Source organism: Oryx dammah, unplaced genomic scaffold, assembly GCF_014754425.2.
Source record: "Oryx dammah isolate SB20612 unplaced genomic scaffold, SCBI_Odam_1.1 HiC_scaffold_15, whole genome shotgun sequence".
NCBI lineage: Eukaryota > Metazoa > Chordata > Mammalia > Artiodactyla > Bovidae > Oryx > Oryx dammah.
Window position 1 is genome coordinate 30,481,466 of NW_024070199.1, and position 23,749 is coordinate 30,505,214.

A 23,749-nucleotide genomic window follows, 5' to 3' on the forward strand; every position below is an offset into this window, starting at 1 on the left:
TGAAAAGTGATGCCTACAGAGCTAATTAAACAGAATTGTCTAAATATTCATTTCATGAATTAAGTCCAGGAATGAATTAAAGTTCATTTCATGGATTAAACTGTCTTTTCTTGGTTCTTGGAGTGATTCTCAAGGGGAATGGCAACTTAACCTGTCCTGACTCCTTTTTTGATCTTTTACCCCTAGATTTTGTGGGGTTTTTTATTTCTATAGTTAGTCAGGTTTGGTTGTGGGTCTGTTCTGTGCATGGCTAATGAGTTATTCCCTATAGATGGCCGCAAGATTGGGCATCTAATTTTATCATCTGACCACTTGGTGATTACCCTTGGATGATGGACACCTATTCTAAGGTGAGAACAGCAGAGAATGTGGTTTGCTAATTTTTGTGTGTCTTTCTGTCTACTTTTGAGTTTAAATAAAAATTACATATCCTCTGAGAAAGAGAACTAATCTTTTAGATCTAAAGTGGTGAGTTTTTCTGTTTACTTTGACGCATGGCTAAAGCTGTAAAACAGAAGCCAGGGTATCTCTGTGTATAAGGGAGGAAAGTATTTACTTCTCAGTGTGTGAATGTAAAATATTTTTCTACCTCTAAAATCTATTAAGAAATTAGATAATAATGTATTTTAATTAAAAGAGCTTAAGTTTAGAGAGAATAAATGCTTATATATATCTAATATCTTCCCAGAATTCAGAATATTTTCCTAGAAAATAAAGAAACTCAGCATCTAATATTTTACATATATATATTAATGGAATAAAAAGTTCTTTTCATAGAAACAGCTAGCCCAGAAGTATTTTTATGTAAAAGTCTAAGTTTACATAATTAAAGTGAATCTATTCTGGTTTGGTCATTTTGTTTGAAAATAGCCATATTTTCAAATCCTGGTTTTATTAGTGTTAGACATATAATATAAGCATGTACTTTATTTTTATAAAATTTGACTTTCAACTAAATTAAAATATAATTCCAATAAAGTTTTAACATGTTCTATAATGTTTCAGTTTAAAAATTAGCTGCAAGATTCTTAGTTAACTTTAACTAGACCTGTTATTAAATTAATGATTAATCTCTGTTCCCCTAAATAGCTTCAAAGTAAAATACAATATTAAAACATTGATGGTAATATGCATCATAACCTATATACTTTTGTTTCTTATTTTTGTAAGTTATGGAATGACTGTACCTTTGGGTCATATTAATGAATATGTTCATTTTGCCACTGTAAAAAGTTGTAGGACTTCCCTGGAGTTCCAGTGCTTAAGAATCTATCTGCCAATGAAGGGGACACAGGTTCCAACTCTGGTCTGAGAAGATTCCACACGTGGTGGGGCAGTTAAGCCCATGGGCCACAACCACTGAAGCCTGCGTGCCTAGCGTCTGTGCTCTGTGATGAGAGGAGCCACCACAAAGAGAAGCTGGAGAGCCGCAACTAGAGACATCCCACGTGCAGCAACGAAGACCCAGTGCAGCCAAAAACAATACATAAAATAAAATAAAAACCACTTTTGAAAAAGTTGTAAAATGGGTGTGTGTGACCGCAAGCAGTTGTACCATGTATATCCTATCCTTGCAATTCTGTTTAAATGCTTGAGAATGGACAAATAATTATCAATCACTTCCCTCCCAGCTTTTCTCCTATGAACCCAGAAGTTAGTTAATTTAGTTACAAGTTGCAGTAAATATGCATGCTTAATACTGCACCAGCAGAGAGAGAGGCAGGAGAATACAACTGTGTTTGCATATTGATGGAATGTATTTTGGTTTATCAAGAAGAACATGAGGGTAGGCCAGCAGTGCAGACACCCAGGGAAGAGCCGATGCTGCAGTTCAATCCCACCTATTGGCAGAATTCCCTCTTGTTGAAAAGAGGTCAGGCTTCTGTTCTATTCAAGCCTGCAGCTGATTGGGTACAGCCCACCTCCCATGGTAGAGTGCAATCTGCTTTCCTCAAAATCCACCAATTTAAATATCAATCTCATCCAGAAACACCCTCACAGGAATATTCAGAATAGCATCTGGCCGGTTATCTGGGCACCTTGGCCCAGCCATTTCTCAGGTACATGCTTTCACACTTGATTCTCAGATACCTGCAATCCTAGCATAACCCACCGAATCTACTTTTAGAACTTGTTTGAATTTAAAGAGTATATCCCAAATTTGAGAAAAAGAGAGAAATAACAATTTATTGTACATGCAAAATTATTTTTGAGATTTCCCAGAAAGGGCTGGCCAGTCACAAAGATTTGTCCTTTCACCTTCTATAACTACAAATACATTAAAGGATTAGATACACTTGGTATGATCTGTACTTCTTAATTAGTTCAGGGATATTTCCCAAGCTATAGGGGAAGAGTTGTTAAGTCAAAGGATAATTTTATGTAGGTAAAATGTCATTAATATAAATGCTTCTGAGATTGTTTAAATTTAATGTTAAATGCTCAGTGGTGTCCAATTCTTTGGGATCCCATGGACAATAGCCCCCAGGCTCTGCTGTCCATGAGATTCTCCAGGCAAGATGGTGTAGTGGGTTGTCATTTCCTTCTCCAGGGGATCTTCCTGACCGAGAGTGAACCCAGGCCTCCTGCATTACAGGCAGATTCTTTACCATCTGAGCCACCAGGGAAACTATACACTTTATGAATTAGAAATACCTGGAGATTTATTAATGCCTTCACTTTATGAATTAGGAATACCTGGAGATTTATTAATGCCTTCACTCCATATAGCATATTCTTATCCTCAGGAGAAACATTTGTCAAACTCTTATGATATGGTTATGTGTTATCCCCCAGTAGAGAATTTTGCGCTTCTCCATTTGGCTATTATTGATGACTGTAATGAATTAAGGACACAAAACATTGTTAATTTCATACACACATACTTTCTGCTTTCCTCAGATGCTTACGTAAAAGCTCACAGCTTTTTGTGTGTGTGTTCAACAAAGAACAATCTTAGAACTTCAAGCAAATGACTCTACCAAGTGCTTTTAACTATTGATATTTCAAGGGGTAGAAATCCTTAAAGACAAGCTTCAGAGCTTAAAGCTGATAATGCTGAGTCAATTGTCACACTATATCTTGGGACTGAGGAGGTTTTTAGTTCAAAAGCAGATGAATTCAAGAACATAGACTGCTGTCCAAAATCTGGCAGCCCTAGAATTAATTTCATGAACAGAATAAATTGATGAGGGATGTTTTGTGATGGTTATTTATTTGGCAGGTGATTTATCTCTGAATGTTTATATTTTGATGGAAATAATGAGGAAGGTCATTCCGTTTCCTTTATAATCTACCTCCAACTTTAAATTAAGTAAGCTACACTCTTGTAAACTAAAATAAAAACATGTTGTAAATGGTAACTGATCCCCAGTGACCACTCAGAACTCAGAAATAGTTTGAGGCTTTACAGGCCATATGGTCTTGGTTGCAACTACCCAGTTCAGATGAATATATCTAAATAAATAAAGTGATGAATATATCTAAATACTGGAGCATAGATTATATGTAAATAAATAGTGTGTTCCACCCCTTCATGGATCACAGCCTTGTCTTGGGGAAGGGGTTTGTGTAACTCAATGAAGCTATGAGTCATGCTGTGCAGGCCCACCCAAGATGGATGGGTCATAGTAGAGAGCTCTGACAAAAAGTGGTCCCCTGGAGGAGGGAATGGCAAACCACCCCAGATTTTTGCCTGGAGAACCCCATGAGCAGTATGAAAAGGCAAAAAGATATGACACTGGAAGATGAGCTCCCCCCAGATCAGAAGGTGTCAATTTTCTACTGGGGAAGAGCAGAGCGTAATTACAAATAGCTCCAGAAAGAATGAAGTGGCTGGGCCAAAGCGGAAATGACACTCAGTTGTGGATACGTCTGCTTGTGTTGAGCAAACTCCCCAGGAGATAGTGAAGGACAGGGGCATCTGGCGTGCTGCAGTCCATGGAATCACAGAATGGAATCACAGTCGTGGAATCACAGACTTCACACTGAATGACAACAACAAATTGTGTTCCAATAAAAGTTTGTTTACGAAAACGGGTAATGGACCTGATCTAACCCAGTGAGCTGTAGTTTGTCAACATCTGATCTGGAGTATCCTGGGATTTCTCCACCCGGGGATCTTAACTATTCCAGTGCCAACCTAATTTTTAAGTCTAAAGTGTTTCAAGCATAAGCTTTCTTTGGTGAATCTCTTTTAGGGCCTTTGTGTTGGTAAGGCTTTCCCTCCACCTCTGTCTAAATGGATGTTTTTATCTCCAATGTGGCAGAAACTAATAAGCACCCAGCACTCTTTCACCCAAGTTGGAATTAATTAAGAGAGAAACACGGGAGTTAGGTAAGGATAAAATCTATTTCGGAGAATGCAGATGGGGTTTGCAGCCAAGTGAACATGCTAATACCTCATTCTGAATTAGACAGTGACTAACCCAATCACAAGCACATCTGGACACAGACCTCTCCATGGGGACCTACTCCTGCAAAAGTCAGAGCATAAGTAGCAAAGATATACACTCTTCAGGGATATCTCTGGAGAGGAGTAAGGAAGGGGCTAAATAATACATGCCCAGGTGTATATCCCAAATCCTCAATCAGAAAGGTAATTCTTCAGACTTCCTTGACAGTCCCATGGTCAAGACTCTGTGCTTCCATTGCAGAAAGCATGGGCTTGATCCCTGGTCGGAGAATGAAGATCCCGCATGCCAGGTGGTGAGGCAAAAAAAAAAAAAACGAAGAGAAAGAATTTTTCTTTCCCTAATGTTGCTTGTTATTACCAAATTCAGACTCAAATTGAAGAAAATAGGGAAAACCGCTAGACCATTCAGATATGACCTAAATCAAATTCCTTATGATTATACAGTAGAAGTGAGAAATAGATTTAAGGGCCTAGATCTGATACATAGAGTGCCTGATGAACTATGGAATGAGGTTCGTGACATTGTACAGGAGACAGGGATCAAGACCATCCCCATGGAAAAGAAATGCAAAAAAAGCAAAATGGCTATCTGGGGAGGCTTTACAAATAGCTGTGAAAAGAAGAGAGGCAAAAAGCAAAGGAGGAAAGGAAAGATATAAGCATCTGAATGCAGAGTTCCAAAGAATAGCAAGAAGAGATAAGAAAGCCTTCTTTAGCGATCAATGCAAAGAAATAGAGGAAAACAACAGAATGGGAAAGACTAGAGATCTCTTTAAGAAAATTAGAGATACCAAGGGAACATTTCATGCAAAGATGGGCTTGATAAAGGACAGAAATAGTATGGACCTAACAGAAGCAGAAGATATTAAGAAGAGGTGGCAAGAATACACGGAAGAACTATACAAAAAAGATCTTCATGGCCCAGATAGTCATCATGATGTGATCACTAATCTAGAGCCAGACATCTTGGAACGTGAAGTCAAGTGGGCCTTAGAAAGCATAACTACGAACAAAGCTAGTGGAGGTGATGGAATTCCAGTTGTGCACTCAATATGCCAGCAAATTTGGAAAACTCAGCAGTGGCCACAGGACTGGAAAAGACCAGTTTTCATTCCAATTCCAAAGAAAGGCAATGCCAAAGAATGCTCAGACTACCGCACAATTGCACTCATCTCACACACTAGTAAAGTAATGCTCAAAATTCTCCAAGCCAGGCTTCAGCAATACTTGAACCGTGAACTCCCTGACGTTCAAGCTGGTTTTAGAAAAGGCAGAGGAACCAGAGATCAAATTGCCAACATCCGCTGGATCGTGGAAAAAGCAAGAGAGTTCCAGAAAAACATCTATTTCTGCTTTATTGACTATGCCAAAGCCTTTGACTGTGTGGATCACAATCAACTATGGAAAATTCTTCAAGAGATGGGAATACCAGACCACCTGACCTGCCTCTTGAGAAATCTGTATGCAGGTGAGGAAGCAACAGTTAGAACAGGACATGGAACAACAGACTGGTTCTAAATAGGAAAAGGAGTACGTCCAGGCTGTATATTGTCACCCTGCTTATTTAACTTCTATGCAGAGTACATCATGAGAAACGCTGGACTGGAAGAAACACAAGCTGGACTCAAGATTGCCGGGAGAAATATCAATAACCTCAGATATGCAGATGACACCACCCTTATGGCAGAAAGTGAAGAGGAACTCAAGAGCCTCTTGATGAAAGTGAAAGAGGAGAGTGAAAAAGTTGGCTTAAAGCTCAACATTCAGAAAACGAAGATCATGGCATCCAGTCCCATCACTTCATGGGAAATAGACGGGGAAACAGTGGAAACAGTGTCAGACTTTATTTTGGGGGGCTCCAGAATCACTGCAGATGGTGACTGCAGCCATGAAATTAAAAGACGCTTACTCCTTGGAAGAAAAGTTATGACCAACCTAGACAGTATATTCAAAAGCAGAGACATTACTTAGCCAACTAAGGTCTGTCTAGTCAAGGCTATGGTTTTTCCTGTGGTCATGTATGGATGTGAGAGTTGGACTGTGAAGAAGGCTGAGCATCGAAGAATTGATGTTTTTGAACTGTGGTGTTGAAGAAGACTCTTGAGAGTCCCTTGGACTGCAAGGAGATCCAACCATTCCATTCTGAAGGAGATCAACCTTGGGATTTCTTTGGAGGGAATGATGCTAAAGCTGAAGCTCCAGTACTTTGGCCACCTCATGAGAAGAGTTGACTCATTGGAAAAGACTCTGATGCTGGGAGGGATTGGGGGCAGGAGGAGAAGGGGACGACCGAGGATGAGATGGTTGGATGGCATCACGGACTTGATGGACGTGAGTCTGAGTGAACTCCAGGAGATGGTGATGGACAGGGAGGCCTGGCATGCTGCGATTCATGGGGTCGCAAAGAGTCGGACACGACTGAGCGATTGAACTGAACTGAACTGAACTGAATGTTGTTTGTATTAGGGGATTCAGAGACCATGAATATTTCTGTACTAGAGATTTATCCACAATGAAATATAAGTGAAAGTGAAAGAGCTTGTCACTCAGTTGTGTCCAACTCTTTTGTGACCCCATGGAGTGTAGCCTGCCAGGTTTCCCTGTCAGTGGGATTTCCCAGGCAAGAATACTGGAGTGGGTTGCCATTTCCTTCTCCAGGAGATCTTCCTGACCCAGGGATTGAACCCAGGCCTCCTACATTGCAGGTGAATTCTTTACCATCTGAGCCACCACGTATAAACTAAAAAGGTTTATTTTTAAACAGAGTAAAAAACCAAAAGTTTTCTCCCATTACCTAAATAACCTTTGATCCTTTCACTTCTTGATCAAAATGTTCAATGACCCCTCTTGCCTTAGAGCACCAAGACTGAGATCTTGCTCTGGTATGAGAGATGATTAGCTCTCTGGCTATAAGTTGCTGTGGTAATATCACTATTAGCTACTGTCTAGAGTCACTCTGGCCAGATTCATCTATTCACAGTTTCTAGAAGATGACATTCATGTTGCTGTCTCCTTTTGTCTCCCTGCGCCATTGCTTCCACCAGTAATGCCCTTTTTGGTCTTCTCTAGCCTCTGAAAATTTCCTTGATGACTGGTTATCAATGACCTCTTTGCCCTTGAGCTCCAAAAGCTTTTAGTGCCTGTCCTGCTCATTCAACATTTGCCTTTATATTGTCAATAAAATTTTCACAGTTATATCCTAGCTCCAAATTTAGACTTTTGGTTCCTTAAAGATCAGGAACATTTAGGGAACAGTCATGAGTTGCAAAGAGTTGGACACAGCTAAGCGGCTAAAACTGCCTTGTCCAAGTAGCAAGCACAGTGATTTCCCCTAATGTTTATCCTCAGTTGCGTAGTCGTGTCCGACTCTTTGCCACCCACGGACTGTAGCCCACCAGGCTCCTCCGTCCATGGGATTTTCCAGGGAAGAATACGGAAGTGGACTGCCATTTCCTTCTCCAAGAGATATTCCCTAACCAGGGATCAAACCTATATCTCTGGCATCTCCTGCCTTGGCAGGTGGGTTCTTTACTACTGTGCCACCTGGGAAGCCTCTTTCACCTAATGGAGGTGTTCAAATATTTGCTCATTGATTAAGTACCCTTAAAAATTATTTGTTAAATGTTAAACAGATGTCTAACAGTTAGGATTCTTCACTAATCCAAACTACTTCCATTAGTAAAAATGAATGAGGACTAGCTCTATTCAGAATAAAGTCTCCAGGAAATTTCACAGGTTTTATGCTGATACTGTGGAGAAGGCAATGGCACCCCACTCCAGTACTCTTCCCTGGAAAATCCCATGGACCGAGGAGCCTGGTAGGCAGCAGTCCATGGGGTCGTGAAGAGTCAGACACGACTGAGCCACTTCACTTTCACTTTCACTTTTCACTTTCATGCATTGGAGAAAGAAACGGCAACCCACTCCAGTGTTCTTGCCTGGAGAATCCCAGGGACAGGGGCCCTGGTGGGCTGCCATCTATGGGGTCACACAGAGTCGGACACGACTGAAGCGACTTAGCAGCATCAGCATCAGCATGCTGATACTGACCGAGAGTCATGAAATGAGTTTTTAGCTGGGCTGTTCCCACTACCGTGGAAATGTGGGCTTGCTGGGCTTCCTGACCACATCCTTCTTGAGAATGGCACAGATACTAAGAGTAGTTGCTTCCAGTGATAGAAATGGTGTATTCAGATTCTTTCTTCTTCAAGAAATCTGTTGAATCCTCTTTTACAATTATACCAAAGTAATTTGAAAGTGTTAGAACACTTGTGCAGAAAGCATAGGCCTTTCAAATAACACTGTTTCATGAAACATGAATGTGAATTAGTCAAAGCAATTTTTTTTACAGCGGTAGTTCAGTGCAGCTGTGGCTCCACACTGGGGTGGGGGGAAAAAACAGCCTTAGAAATTGAAAATGAATTTTGCATTGTCACACTATTGGGAATAGACAATACTGCCATTTTGTGAGAAAGGGCTAGGGGAGCTAGGTACCCTCCAATACATACAGAGGACATTCTCAGACCAGAAAAAGTGACCCCACATTCCACATGGTTGGTTTTCAGATGTCCCTTCAGACATTCATGTGGGTGAAAACCTATTTATAATGACCTGAGTCTAATACTTTATTTCATTTACATTTAATACAGAGGACCTAACTTTAGTACAATTTTAAAACATACTTTGTGCAGTTTGCATTTTCTATAAGTGCGACTACTATGTAAATGAAGGAAAGACAGCCTTTTTTGTCTTGTATGAAAAAGTAACAGATTTTTCAATCATTCTGAAAAGTCACATTGCTAAGGGCAGCACCACCTATAGCATCTGAATATCTGTTGCTACACAGTCATCAGATAGAGAACCATCATCTCAAATATTTTCATACAGCATTTTCCAGAAACTATTTTTTCTCTAGATGTATTTGACTCATTGCTCCTTTTTTCTCTATATGTATTCATTTCTCTAGATGTACTTTACCCTTCTCTCAATAACATTTAAACATCCTCAATTATACTTATTGATTTGGGCTATAATGTTTTTACATATTCATGTGCCAGCCTTTAAACCAGGAACCATAAGAGCAAAGATTTTCATTCTTACATCTTTAAAATTTTGCATAGTACCCACTATGTAGAAGGCGCTATAAATGTTGAGTGGATATATTGATTCATTTTACATTTTTATAATAAATATTTACTTAGCATTTACTATGTACAAAACAGGACTAGATGATAAGATTATTTCAGGGGATAAATCAGATATGGTCTCTGACCTCATGGATCTTAAACTCTAATCTGAGGGAAAAAATTATTAATTGCATAATTTTTAACTCTGATACAATTATCATAAAAGCTGCAGTTGAGTAGAAGGTGCTATAAGTATGGACAAATGGGAGAAGCAGATCTGGGCTAGAAGAGAAACAGGAAGTAATATTGAAGTATGGGCTATTTATCGCCACATAACAAAGCAACCCAAAACTTAGTGGCTTAAAGTACCACCATTTATTATTGCTCACAAGTCTGTGGATCAGTTGAAAAGTTCTGTTGATCTGGGCCAGGCTCTGATCTCAACTAGGCCTCCAGCTGAGTTTGTGGTTCCCTTCCAGGTTAGCTGATCTAAGATGGCCTCAGCTGGGATCCGCATACAGACCAGACCAGCCTTGTTCATACGGTGACAATGGGCTTCTGAGAGAGCAAGCAGATGCCTGCAAGAGTGCTGAGGCTCAGGCTCCTCCCTTCTGCAGCATCCTACTGACAGAAGCAAGTCTCAGGTTAGCTAGGATTCCAGAGGTGAGCAAAGAGACTCTGCCCCTCAACGGGAAGTTTCATGGCAAAAAGTGCACGTGGGGGAGGGGTGGAGAAGGGTAGCTATATTTGTAATCAGCTGCATCATGTTAAGACCTAAAGTAAATAGATGTCAATCAGACAAACAGGGAAGAGAACTGTGGTCAGCATGAAAAGACCTTGAGGCAGCAAGAAGCCTGGAACATTCCAGGAAATCCAGGAAAATGTTTAAAGCAGAAGAGGGCATGATCACAATTTTGTGTGTGTGTGTGTGTGTGTGTGTGGTGGTGGTGGTGGTGGTGGGGTGGCCCAGCATTAAAGAATCCACCTGCAATGGAGGAGATGCGAGTGGGGAAGATCCCTGGAGAGGGGAACAGCTACAAACTCTAGTATTCTTGCCTGGGAAATCCCATGAACAGAACCAGTGGGCTACAGTCCATGGGCTCGCAAAAGAGTCTGACATGATTGGGTGATTAAACAACAACATATGCTGTATATACCTAGCTTCTGCCTGGACCATATCTCAGACAAGTAAAATGAGCCTCTCTGAGACGAGGCACCCATAGTGGTGAAATTTTCACAGATGAAACCAAGGTACGGCCAAGCTTGAACCTCTGTCTATCAGAGAAATCAAAGACTTAAAGAGTTATCATTGCCTGTTGTCCAGGTGAGAGACGACAGTGGCTCAAATTAGTGTGCATGTTTGTGAATGAATGAATTTGAACCTCAAGGGAGAGGTTTAGGATTTAGAGTAAAACTTCCTTGTCTTAAAGCACAGCTCTGCCATCTTATTTACTCTCTGAGGCTCAGCATCTTCATTTCCACAAGGAGGGCAGGAGTAACACCTACCTGCACAGTGAGGTGCACAGTGAGGATTCATGAGGTCCTCTTCCCAGGGCACTGAGCACCATGCCTGGCAAATGAGGGGCACTCAGTAGATTTCAGTTGCTGCTACCATCATTGTTACCAGGATGATGTCGTTGGCAACAGCACAGGATCTCATACAGCAGTAGCTTTATCCCCATCAGTCTCCAAAGGAGACTGGCCTCTAATCACAGCTCCGCTCTGCAGCCCTGACTTAGTTCATGTGATTACGATTAAGTTGAAGGCCGAGTGGGGACCAGATACTGTCCGCCTCTGCTAGGCTTGCCATCCATCGTCCAGCTGCCTCTACTCAGGTCTGTCTCAGGCACTCTCATCTGGCTTCGTCTCCTCTGGGGGAGGAGAGAAAGAAGCCAGAGAGCCGTGAATCTTGCTGTCTGCTGGCGAGTGTCCGCCGGCTAGAGAGGACAAAGAGGAGTGCCTTGTCGGGGAAACGTATAGCTCAGTAGCAGGGGCATATGCCCTTTAGCTGTGCCAGAACTCAGGGTCAGTGGAAATTCTTCCAGAGACCTCAGTGCCCAGCCAGGAAACTGGCTGTACGTAGACTCCCAAAGAACTCATAGGTGATGGGAAGAGGGGAGCCTGAACCCCAGCTGCTCCATGTGTGGAGCTGGGGTCCCAGACAGAGTTCCATTCACAGAAGGAGGTGATCCTGCATCATTAGCTGTAAAGAATTTTTCAGCGAATTTACATATTTTAAGGAGGCCCAGAAAGAAGCCAGATAGCAGAACGGTAATGGTGATTCTCTTGAAGTGGTCACATTAGCGATGCTTTCATTTCATTTCACTCTTTTCTGCATGCTTTCATTTATTACCCATAAGCCAATATTTTAAGATTGATATTTTGTTATCCCTCCCCATCTTAGTTTTCTTTTTTTGGCCACACTGTACCACATGTGGTATCTTAGTTCCCCAACCAAGGATAGGACCCTTGCCTCCTGCAGTGGAAGCCCAGTCTTAACCACTGCCCTGCCAGGGAAGTTCCAGGCCTATATTTTAATAAGGAGAAGAAAAGGAAATTTAAAAGTCAAATGCTAAGTATGTCAAGAATCTCCCCCATGTTCTTAGTGAGTTCATAAATTTTTTGTCATAATTCTATGGTATAGTTCTAGACACAAAATCTTTCACTTAGAACTGATTCCAATTTACTCCACTTGGGTGTATTAGATAGACATGAAGCCTAACAAAGTAGACCCACAGTCTGCTCTGCCTATTGCCCTTCAGCCTCCTTTCATCAGCTCTTGCCACTTAAGATTTCTTTCACCCATTCCTCAGGACTTCAGAGGTCAGTTTACGGTAGGAGGTAAGTTGAAGCTGAGTCTGACCCTTCTTTTAGTCTTGTAACTTTGGCTGGGTTACACAACCCAAGCTCATCATCTGTAGAATGAAGATAAAGATAGAACCTGTATTATAGGCTTTTTGTGAAAGTTCGGTGAGATACCAGATATAAAGTACTTAGCATAGAGCCTGGCATATGGGGGTGACATTTGCAGAAATGTTATCATCACTATTCCAGTCTGTCTGGCTACAGCATGCTGGATGTAGATTGCAATCTTGTGCTCTGATGTTTTGCCTGATGTGACATATAAACAGGAAATAAAAAGGAAGTCAAATAATAAAAAGACAGGCCACTGCTTTTATTACGCCTGCCTTGTCTTGTTGAAATCTGTTAAGTAAGATTGGCAAACACCAAATGTTTCTTAAGGCGTCTAAGGAAAGAGGACCCTGCCCCCAAACCTCCACACCTGATAAGATGCCCCTTGGCCTGATATTGGGGTTGGTTAAAAGCAGAGCTTTGACAACAGACCTTGGTCTGCACCCTGTCTTCCCTGCTCAGAGCAGTGGGGCTTGGGCAAGCTGGTCAGAGTGTTTCTCATCTCTCACTGGGGTAACAGTATCAACCTTGGGGAGAGCTGGGGTGCAGACCCTAAGACGTGATGTCATCCAGTGCACACCCAGGAGCCACCAGGAGGGCTCACTTCCTCACTTCTTACAGACTATGCTCCAATGGGAACTTACTGAAAGGCTTTCTCTTATCAATCTGTATAGACAGGGGCTCTACTCCTTCTTCAACACAGGCACACCTGGCTCTTTCCAGCCCCCAGTCCTGCATCACTTCCTCCAGTCTTCTCTTTTTTTCATTTATTTTTTAATTGGAGTATAATTGCTTTACAATGTTGTGTTCGTTTCAGCTGTATAGCAACGTGAATACTTATAGCTGTATAAGTATACACATATCCCCTTCCTCTTGTGCCTCCCATTCCCACACATCCCACCCTCTAGGTCATCACAGAGCACAGGGCTGAGCACTGAAGCTTATATAGCAGCTTTACTAGCTATTTTACACATGGCGTTGCTGTTGTGAAGTCGTGTCCGACTCTCTGCGACCATTGACTGCAGCACAGCAGGCTTCCCTGTCCTTCACCGTCTACTGGAGTTTGCTCAGACTCATGTCCATTGAGTGGGTGACGCCAATGCTACTCTCAGTTCATCCCCCTCTCCTTCCCAACTTGTGTCCATGAGCCTGTCCTCTACATCTGCTTCTGTACTCCTACTCTGCAAATAGGTTCATCCGTACCATTCTTCTAGATTCCATATATATCCATCAATATACTATATTTGCTTTTCTCTTTCTGACTTACTTCTCTCCAGTCTACTTACCCCCCTCAACATCTCACATGTATTTTTTCTGTCTCCTCTCAGAATTTAGATGCCATAAGGACAGGGTAGTTGCATGTTTTCTTCACTGCTTTACGGATACCTGTCATATAAGTGGCACTCTGTAGCATTTGTAAAATGAACAAGTAAATGACTGGATTAACTAACTTGTATTTCAAGTTATAGCAGAGTCCTTGGGAAAGGACATATGAATGACTCAGCTTAATGTGATAAAAAGCCCTAAGATTGGTCTCAGTCAATACTGTATTCTCCAAAGTGACCCTTGGCTAGTAAATTTCTCCCTGAGCCTCAGTTTCCCCATCTCTAAAATGGAGACAGTAATTATTTACTTCAAACAGTGTGTGGGATGATCAGTTTCAACTGTGGAAATATATCCCTCTTGAACACTGTCCATCACCACGTAAAAATGTGATGCATCATTTTTTCAAGTAGCCCATCAGTTCATTTCCTGGGGGGGCACCTGAAAAGAAAACATCCCAAGCAGAATGGGATGAGGGAGAAGGCATCACTCGAGACCCATGTCTGACTTTAAGCCTTAGTGCCCCTACCAGCTCCCACCACACCCTCACTGCCCTGGCCCAAGCTCCCAGCCCCCCAGCTCTGCGGAGGGTACAGCTGGAACTGTCCTGGCCAACCTGAGCAGCAACACGCCTATGGCACACCCACAGCCCTGGAGCCAGCCTGGCTCAGTAACGGACACCACGCTTGTCGCTGGGCAGAGCAGGGTTTGCGTCAGGAGCTGCCGCTTTCTGTGGTTGCCTGGTGACCCTAATGGAAAATGAACTGTGGGGACTGAACCACAGGAACCACTCCCTGGGCTGGCTGGCGGGCCCGTCGGAAAGCCCGAGTGCTTTGGCAGAGGGAGGGGCCCTCCAGAAGAGCTGTGCCCGGTGTGTAGGTGGGGGCGGGGATGGGCAGAGAAGCATGGAACCGAGGCAAGGCTTGGACCAGGGCCTAGATCTCCTCACAGCCTGGGTTGTTGCTGCCCATAAAGCACAGTCATCAGTGCTGGTCCCGGGCCTGATTTTAGGCAAAAAGCACAGCAAAAATACCCTCCCAAGTTCTACACCCACAGCTCCCAAAACTCACAAAGTTCTGAAGTTTCTGTGAGGTGCTCACTCAGACTCATTGCATCATTGATTGTAAGAACCATCGAGAGAAGACTTCAGACACCCAGGCAACGTGACCCTCACAGAGAAGCAGCTCACACCAGACAAGAGAGGCTTGCTGCTCTGGGCTTAAAAGAAAAAACAGTGAGAGGAGAATGGACCCGGGCCTGATCTCCACCTGTGGGAAAGCCAACCAACAGCCTGGTACACTTAAAAGAAATTGAGGGGAGTGGGAGGAATTGGGAGATTGGGATCGTCACATACATACCACTGATGCTTTGTATAAAACAGACAACTAATGAGAACATCGTGTCTAGCACAGGGAACTCTGCTTAATGCACGATAGTGACCTAAATGGGAAGGAAGTCCAAAAGGGAGGGGATATATGTATATGTATAGCTGGTTCACTTTGCAGTACAGCAAAAACTGATACAACATTGTGAAGCAACTACGCACCAATAGATTGAATAAAGAAAGAGAGCCACAGAGTAGCCAGACCTGCTAAAATGCCACCTTGTAGTGTGATTATGACCAACATAGACAGCATATTAAAAAGCAGAGACATTACTTTCCCAACAAAGGTCCATGTAGTCAAAGCTATGGTTTTTCCAGTAGTCAGGTATGGATGTGAGAGTTGGACTATAAAGAAAGCTGAACACTGAAGAATTTATGCTTTTGAATTATGGTGTTGGAGAAGACTCTTGTGAATCCCTTGGACAGCAAAGAGATCCAACCAGTCCATCCTAAAGGAAATCAGTCCTGAATGTTCATTGGAAGGACTGATGCTGAAGCTGAAACTCCAATACTTTGGCCACCTGATACGAAGAGTTGACTCATTTGAAAAGACCCTGATGCTGGGAAAGATTGAGGGCAGGAGGAGAAGGGGACGACAGAGGATAAGATGGTTGGATGGCATCACTGACTCAATGGACATGGGTTTGGGTGGACTCTAGGAGTTGGTGATGGACAGGGAGGCCTGGTGTGCTGCGGTTAATGGGGTCACAAAGAGTCGGACACGACTGAGCGACTGAACTGAGCAACTGTTGTGAAGAACCGACTCATTTGAAAAGACCCTGATGCTAGGAAAGATTGAAGTCAGGAGAAGGGGACAACAGAGGATGAGATGGCTGGATAGCATCACCGACTCAATGAACATGAGTTTGAATAAACTCCAGGAGTTGGTAATAGAAAGGGAGGCCTGGTGTGCTGCAGTCCGTGGGGTCACAAAGACTCGGACATGGCTGAGCAACTGAACTGAACCGAACTGAAAGCGTGTACAGAGGCCCTGGGCTGGACGCTATGAGGCTCTGTCCATCCATGCCTCATTTCATCTCAATGTTACTATCATATTTGTAGATACTAAAAGTCTTGTTACACATCCTTCTTGGTTATCTGTTTTGTATATACCAATATGTATATGTTAGGGGCTTGCCAGGCAGTGCAGTGGTGAAGACTCTACATGCTAATGCAAAAGACAGGGGTTCAACCCTTTGTTGGGAAGATCCCCTGAAGAAGAGAATGGCAGTCCACTCCAGTATTCTTGCCTGGGAAATACCGTGGAAGAGGAACCTGGTGGGCTACAGCCCATGGGGTCTCAAACAGTTGGACATGACTGAGCATGCCTGCGTGTGTGTATGTTAATCCTAAACTCTTGATTTGTACCCTCTCCAGCTTTCCCCTTTAGTAACAAGTTTGGTTTCTATGTCTGTGAGTCTCTGTTTTGTAAATAAAGTCATATATATATATATATATTTAGATTCCACATATAAGTGATATTCTATGATACTTGCCTTTCTCTGTCTGGCTTACCTATTTCACTTTGCATGATAAACTCTGGATCCATCAGATATTGTCTTGATTCATGCATTTCATTTCAGGGGTGAAAAAGATTTTGCTAAAACTATTTCAGTGAATGTGCTCTCAGCACTTGCAGACAGAAGGGGCTGAGTGCAAGGAAGAATGGCTGAGACACAGCTGAGATCCATTCCATTCATGAGAGAATGAAACAGAGACTGGCCAGTTCACCCCTCCCTGTCTGCCTCCAGGCCTCTGAGTTTGGAGCAGTCCTCAGGTTTCTGGGTGCTTCAGTTCATCTGTACTTGGCTGAGGACAGTTTCCTGTTTCTAAGAAAAGACTGCTCAGATGACAGCTTGGATGTCTTACGAGGTCCCTCGGACAGTGAGTCCTCCTGGGCCAGCCGACTGAGGGGTAGAAACAGAGGACAGGGACATTCCCTGAGGAGTGGTTGTTCCCATTAACCCCCTCCAGTCCTGAGGTGTCCAGGGACTCAGAGAATGAGGCTAGTACAAGTATTTGTCATATTGGCTGAAAAAGGAAGGGACGTTTACAACGGGGCCAAATATGCCTGAGCTCTCCAAAGAACATCTGGGTTTGCTAAGCCTGACCCAGGAGACAGGACATGACAGGGCCCACAGGAGGCCCATGTGTGTAACACCTTTGAGCCCTGGCGTGCAAGCTGCCCCTCCACCTCCCCTGCAGCTCCTTCCAGCCCCCTCGCCTCTCTCCATCCTGCTCGGTAGTCCCACAAATCGCTTTTCCAGGGACATCACAGGCTGTTGCCATGGAGGCAGCTGTTATGGCAAAACAGAAGTGGCCGATCCTCACCCCATGGCTCAGACCCTGAGGCAGAGCTTGGAGGGCAGCTGTCCCGTGACCACAGGCCTCGGTGGAGCGCTTGGTACAAACAGACGGAAGCCCGGGACCGGCTGTAATGGGAAAGGAGACGCTGTGAGGAGATGAGAACTCTCCCTGCCCCCACCTGGGAGCATGGAGGGAGCCCCAAGCTGTGGCCAGGCTGGCCATCCAGGCCAAAATGCGAGGAACAGCTGCCTGGTCTCTTCCACCACCAGCTCAGTCCCGCCCCAGCTGGACCATTCTCCCTTCTCTCTTCTCCCTGCATCCACTGGTCAGTCACAATGAACAGCATCACTCAGAGCGGCTGACAAAGCCTTTGGGGAAGAAAAGCAGTCTCCTGAAGGTTGATGAAGCTGCCCAGGCTCCTTTCCTGGCCCTCCACTCACCAGTGTAGGACCTGGCAAAAGTCACTCAATGTCCCCAAAAGCCTCAGTTTCCCAATTAAGATGATAACCCATCATCTGTCACCAAGTTGTTATGATAATCAGTTGAGATAATAGTTTCCTTCTAACAGATCCCCTGATTCCTCTCTTGCCTCATTCGGATGCTTATCAACCAGCGGCCAGTGCTCTCTCTTGTGAAAAGATGCATCAGATACCAATGCTTTGCTTCCAAAGCCTCTATGGGTTTCCAACAGGATCCTCATCGTGGTCCACAAGGCCACAACCACTGGAGGCCTCACGAAGCTCATCTCCTGCCCCAGACCCATGCCCAGACCACCTCCAGCCTCTCAGCCCTCTTCTGGTCCTTACATTCGCTTCTGCCTCAGTGTACCAGAGCAGGATCTCAGAGGGCCTTCCCTCATACCCTCTGCTTTACCTCCTCTCTGAAGTATCTAGATAATAGCATTTGATGCACATTTCCTGAGTTGTTTTGCAGATGTAAGCCGCCTCCCTGCCATGGAAGATATTAACTACCAGATGACCATGAGCACACAGCCCCAGGCCTCCAGGAGCCTAAGAACTGCTAATGTTCACCCCTGTGATACCACCCTGTTCCCTCACCATCAACGGGTCAGAATTATGCACAATCTGATCACAGACCCTGTGAACCCCCTCCTTCACCTGGCTTTCAAAAATGCCTTCCCAAAACCCTTCGGGGAGCTCCAGGCTTTTTAAGGCATGAGCCACCTCATCTCTCTGTGCATGGCATTGCAATAAACCTTTCTCTCCAAACCCCGATGTTTCCATTTGTGTGGCTTCACTATGCATCAGGCACATGAACTTGAATTAACATCAGGACCTTTATACATGGCTGTTCTCTCCCAGGAACAACTGCCCCCCATAAGATACCCCCACTCATACGGCTGGCTCCATCCTCACCTTTCTCAGATCCAGCACATCCATCAATTCTTCGGAAGACAACCATCCATATGAAACTGTTATGTGTCCTCAGAGACTCCCTGTCCCATTTCCTATATTATTCATTTCATAGTGCTCATTAATGTCCAAAATGGTCATTATCTTTGTATAATTGTTTACCGTCTGTCCCTACTAAGAGGACACAAACCCCGGGAGAGCTAGGATCTCATTTTCAACTGAATTGCCAGTTCCTAGGACAATTCCTGGCACCTCTTGCTTCTGCGAGCTCCGCGGCCTCTTCCCTGGCCTCCTCTCTGGCCTCCATGGAAGCTACCACAGCCTTTCATTCCAGGGCCCCTGGGGCCTCTGGGCCCTCCCACAGCACTGGCATCAGCTGCCATTTGGTGTTTTTATGGAGAAGAAGAGGCTTGGCATCTAAATGCCCAAAATAAATATGTGTTTTACTAAAATGAATAAAAATATTTAACGCAGTGTCTGTTAGATAAGTACTAACTGCTTATATTATGAACTGATAACAGAATGAACACATAATCTTTAGCTAATAATATACCGCTTATTTGGGTAGTCATAGCAGTCATCTCTTACTCAGTAATAGTCCTAATGGATGGTCAGGACCTGTTGCCACTCGGGCCTCATTTGAGTCTCAGCTAACCTATGACACGGCCAGCACTGCTCTTGCTTATAGATGGGCTTTGAGAAGACTTGGCCACTTGTTAGACTCAAAACCTAGGGCTCTGAACTGCAAGAGAGAAGTTCTTTGAACCACTGAATGACCAGCCTTCAGATAACATCGTGTCTCAAACCAGGCAGTGGGAAGACCCTCAGGCCATCTCTGAAGCTGCAGCTGTGCTGTCTTCTTGGTAGACAAGCCTCCCAGCACCCATTGTCTGAGGGCGGATTCCCTCCAGGCCCCAGATCCTGCCTCCCACCCATGTTCTAGTGAAGGCAGTTGAAAGAGATGCAAATCACATGTGGAGAGAGCCTCCTGTGGGCTCCAGGCAGCGAATACAGAGCTTGTGTAAAGGTCACAGCAGCGGGAAAAGGGCTTGCAACCCACCCACTCACTCACTTCCTTATCCTCTCCCCAAAATGTCAACAGGGGCTTGGCCATCAAATTGTGGAGCATCAGGGCCAAAGGAAGAGAGGAGGCCCAGGGGCCACAGCTTCTGTGCAGACCGTGGAAAGGGAGTATCTCCTTGTCCAAAGTGTGGGAGGAATCCAAGTGCCTCTGGCTGAGCTGGCTGATCTCAGCACATTCCCCTTGGTCAGTCCAGACCTGGCACATCCATCACCATTTTCCATCATGGGAAAGTTTTCCTTCTCTCCATCACATCAAACTGCTAGGGAAAAGCGCGAGAGATGGAATCACCTGTCTGCTTCTCACCTTTGCTTTGGATTTGCTCAAAGAATGTTGCAGTCTGACATTTCCAGGAATGCTGATATTCCCACATTTCCAGTGGGTACCAGTAACCATGTCCACCCTTTTCCCTTCTCACTCATATTCAGACACTGAAATGGAATTAGCATGAGTATTAGAACCACAGACATTGTCAGCAGTGATTCCCAGGAAGATGGAAGGAGAGAGGTACTTTACATCCCAGTCCTGGAGACCTGTGCTCTTAGCACTCCAAGTATCAGTTGTGTTGACTAGATCAGCTAAGGGATGTTAAGTGATGCTCTAAGCATGTGCTGGGATACATGTTGATTTAATCCCAGGCTCCCAGTTCCCAGAGAATCAGCAGACACAATTAAGGAAAATATAGACTCTGCAGTGAATCAGCCTAGGTACAAATAATCAGCACCTATCAGTTGTATGAAGGGCTTTCCAGGTGGTACAGAGGTAAAGAATCTGCCTGCCAATGCACTAGGTGCAAGAGATACATGTTCGATCCCTGGGTCTCTAAAATCCCCTGGAATAGGAAATGACAAACTGCTCCAGTATCCTTGCCTGGGAAATCCTATGGACAGAGGAGCCTGGCAGGCTACAGTCCATGAAGTCACAAAGAGTCGGACACCATGGAGCACACACAGTTGTGTGAATTTGGGCAGGTGGTTTAACATCTCTCTCTGAGTCTCAGTTTTCTCATATGCAAAATGGAGTAATAAGAGTAATTTCCTCTTAGCATTGTTGTGACAGATAATATAGGTTAGGCTGAGTGACTGGCACAGTGCCTGGTACACAGTAAGAACTCAACTAATAGGCTGCATTCTCTGCTGAATTCAAACATGCTTGTGCATTTCTGTCCAATTCATAGTTGAGGTCATCTAAAAAAAACTTTCATTTTACTAGCTCTGTGGAGTCTCTGGGAAGGAATTCATTTTAAGAAAAGCTGAAGCTAGGTACAGGTATTGTGAACTGTCCCAGGAGCAAAGCTTTAGCTAAACAAACTGTGGGGAAATCCCCAGATGTTGCTATAAACAGAATCAGGAAGGTCTCTTGAATGGAATTTTGTGCTGTTGTTTATAGTAGGGAGTGGGGTTATCTGTTCAGTGCAGTTCAGACACTCAAACTCTCTCCTTATTGCTCTCAGGCTGTGATATTAGCCATGTCCCTCTTAGTATGAATTCTACCAGACTATTGCCTCTCCTTCTCAGTAGGAGCATCGAAAAAAAAATTTTAATGGAGGTCTGTGGTAAACACTGAGGAAAGCCAGAGGTTCTTCTCGGAGTCCTAAAAAAATAAATTTGAAAAGTATTTGTGCAATGGGAACCTTTTGTCCTAGGTTGTCAGGAATGGTCTCAATTTTAAATCATCTTATCTATTATTCTCATAAACCAGCCACATTTTCTGGAACCTACATTTCCCAGGCTTTTTCTTACACCTGAATATGTTACAGGTATCCTTTTTCATGCATGTGAGTCTCAAATTAGGCTGTTTAAGTGGGCTGAGTCACTCAAGGGAAGAACCCTAGACAGAGGACCAGTCACTCTAGGACTTTGATGGACTGGTAGGTGGAAGAGACCACAGATAATACTGAATGAAGGGACTTCTCTGGTGGTCCAGGGATTAAGATTTCACCTTCCACTGCAGGGAGTGAAGGTTCGATCCCTGGTTGGAGAGCTAAGATCTCATATGCCCTTTGGCCAAAAAACTAAGACATCAAACAGAAGTGATACTGTAGCAAATTCAATAACGACTCTAAAAATGATCCATGACCAAAAAATCTTTTTAAAAAATATTAAAACAAACATTATATCACAAAGGCCCACCCCAGATGATTTCAAGGCCTTCAGAAGTCCTGACATTCCAGGGAAAACCTACCCCATGAATGATGGAGCTCATAATAGAGAATTATTATTAACGCCATCTCTTGAGAATCTCAAAGCAAAATCGAATTATTTCTAATACAGCATCACCTGAATTCTCAAGGCTCATGAAACCAAGGCCTGGAGGCTAAATGACCTACATGAAGTTTCCGTGTCTGTGAGAGAGGTCAGACCAGAACCTGATTGTCTTCATATGTTCATCTGTGACTTTCTTAGCCTGTGGAGACATGTCCTAACCTGGCTTTCATTGAATATGAATGCAAAATAGCTTAATTGTAGAAAGCAGCTTAAATGTTAAAGGCAACACTGTTCTAGAGAGACTAAGAGATTCCAGCCCTCAAAAGATCCCAGGAGCTGGCATTTCCTACTACTTAATTTTTATGGGCTCACAGTCTCCCTTGCCTCGCTCTGTTCCCACTTGGCCACAATTCCCTCGTCATCTGGGCGTGATCTCCCTGCCCCCGTTCACTTCCCTGTGAAGTCTGTGGGCGGCAAGTGAAGAGCAGGAGCTTGGGCTCAGACCAGACTCCGCAGAGACTTTCTCATGGAAGGACACCCTTGTCCTTAGCTATACGGGGCCAGGGAGTGTGGACAAGACTGCCAAGCTTCAGCCAATTAGAGGTTTTGCCTGCCGAAAGTGGCAAGCAAGGGTCTGAGCCATCCCTGGACGCATGCACGCACATGAACACCACCCTCTGTCCCTCACTCCCCACTCACTATGCAGAGAAGCAACAGGACACAGAGACATCCCAGGCCAGCTTTCTTTACCAGTCCTCACCACCCTCCCCTGGATTGGGCTTTTTCCAGTGAAAAATGAGCCCCAAAGCCCTGGAGCCTTCTCGGTGATTTACCGAGAACCTTACCTCCGCATGGGCTTTCCGGCTGCAGCCAACCCCAAGAGTCAGAGGGAGGAAGAGGGAGAAAATCATAAATGGATAGAAAGATGAGAAACAGATGTCTGGAGCCTTCACTGGCTGGGAACTCTCCCCCTCGACCCCCTCTCTTCGTGAGATTAGAAGGGCTTAGTCCCTGAGAGCAGACTCTTCCACTACCCGCTTTGACCTCCCTCCCTCCGTACCCCACCAACCCCTCCCATCTGTCAAGACTCACCCTGGAGACCTGCCACATGGGTGTCTACCTTGTTGGTCATTTCTTCCTAACTTTAGCCAAAATAAATGAGTAGGCTAGACGGAACACAGACAAAACTCAAAAGATAACAAGTGTTGGCGAGGATGTGAAGGAATTGGAACCCTGGTACACTGTTGGTGGGACTCTATAATGATGTTCAGTTCAGTTCAGTCTCTCAGTCATGTCCGACTCTTTGAACCCCATGAATTGCAGCACGCCAGGCTTCCCTGTCCATCACCAACTCCTGGAGTTCACTCAGACTCACGTCCATTGAGTTGGTGATGCCATCTAGCCATCTCATCTTCTGTCGTCCCCTTCTCCTCCTGCCCCCAATCCCTCCCAGCATCAGAGTCTTTTCCAATGAGTCAACCTTTGTGCAAAACTGTAGGGAGGTTCCTCAGAACTTAAAAATAGAACTACCATATGACCTAACAATCCCATTTTTAGGTAAATATTCAAAAGAATTGAAATCAGTGTCTCAAAGAGGTAACTACAACCTCATGTTCATTGT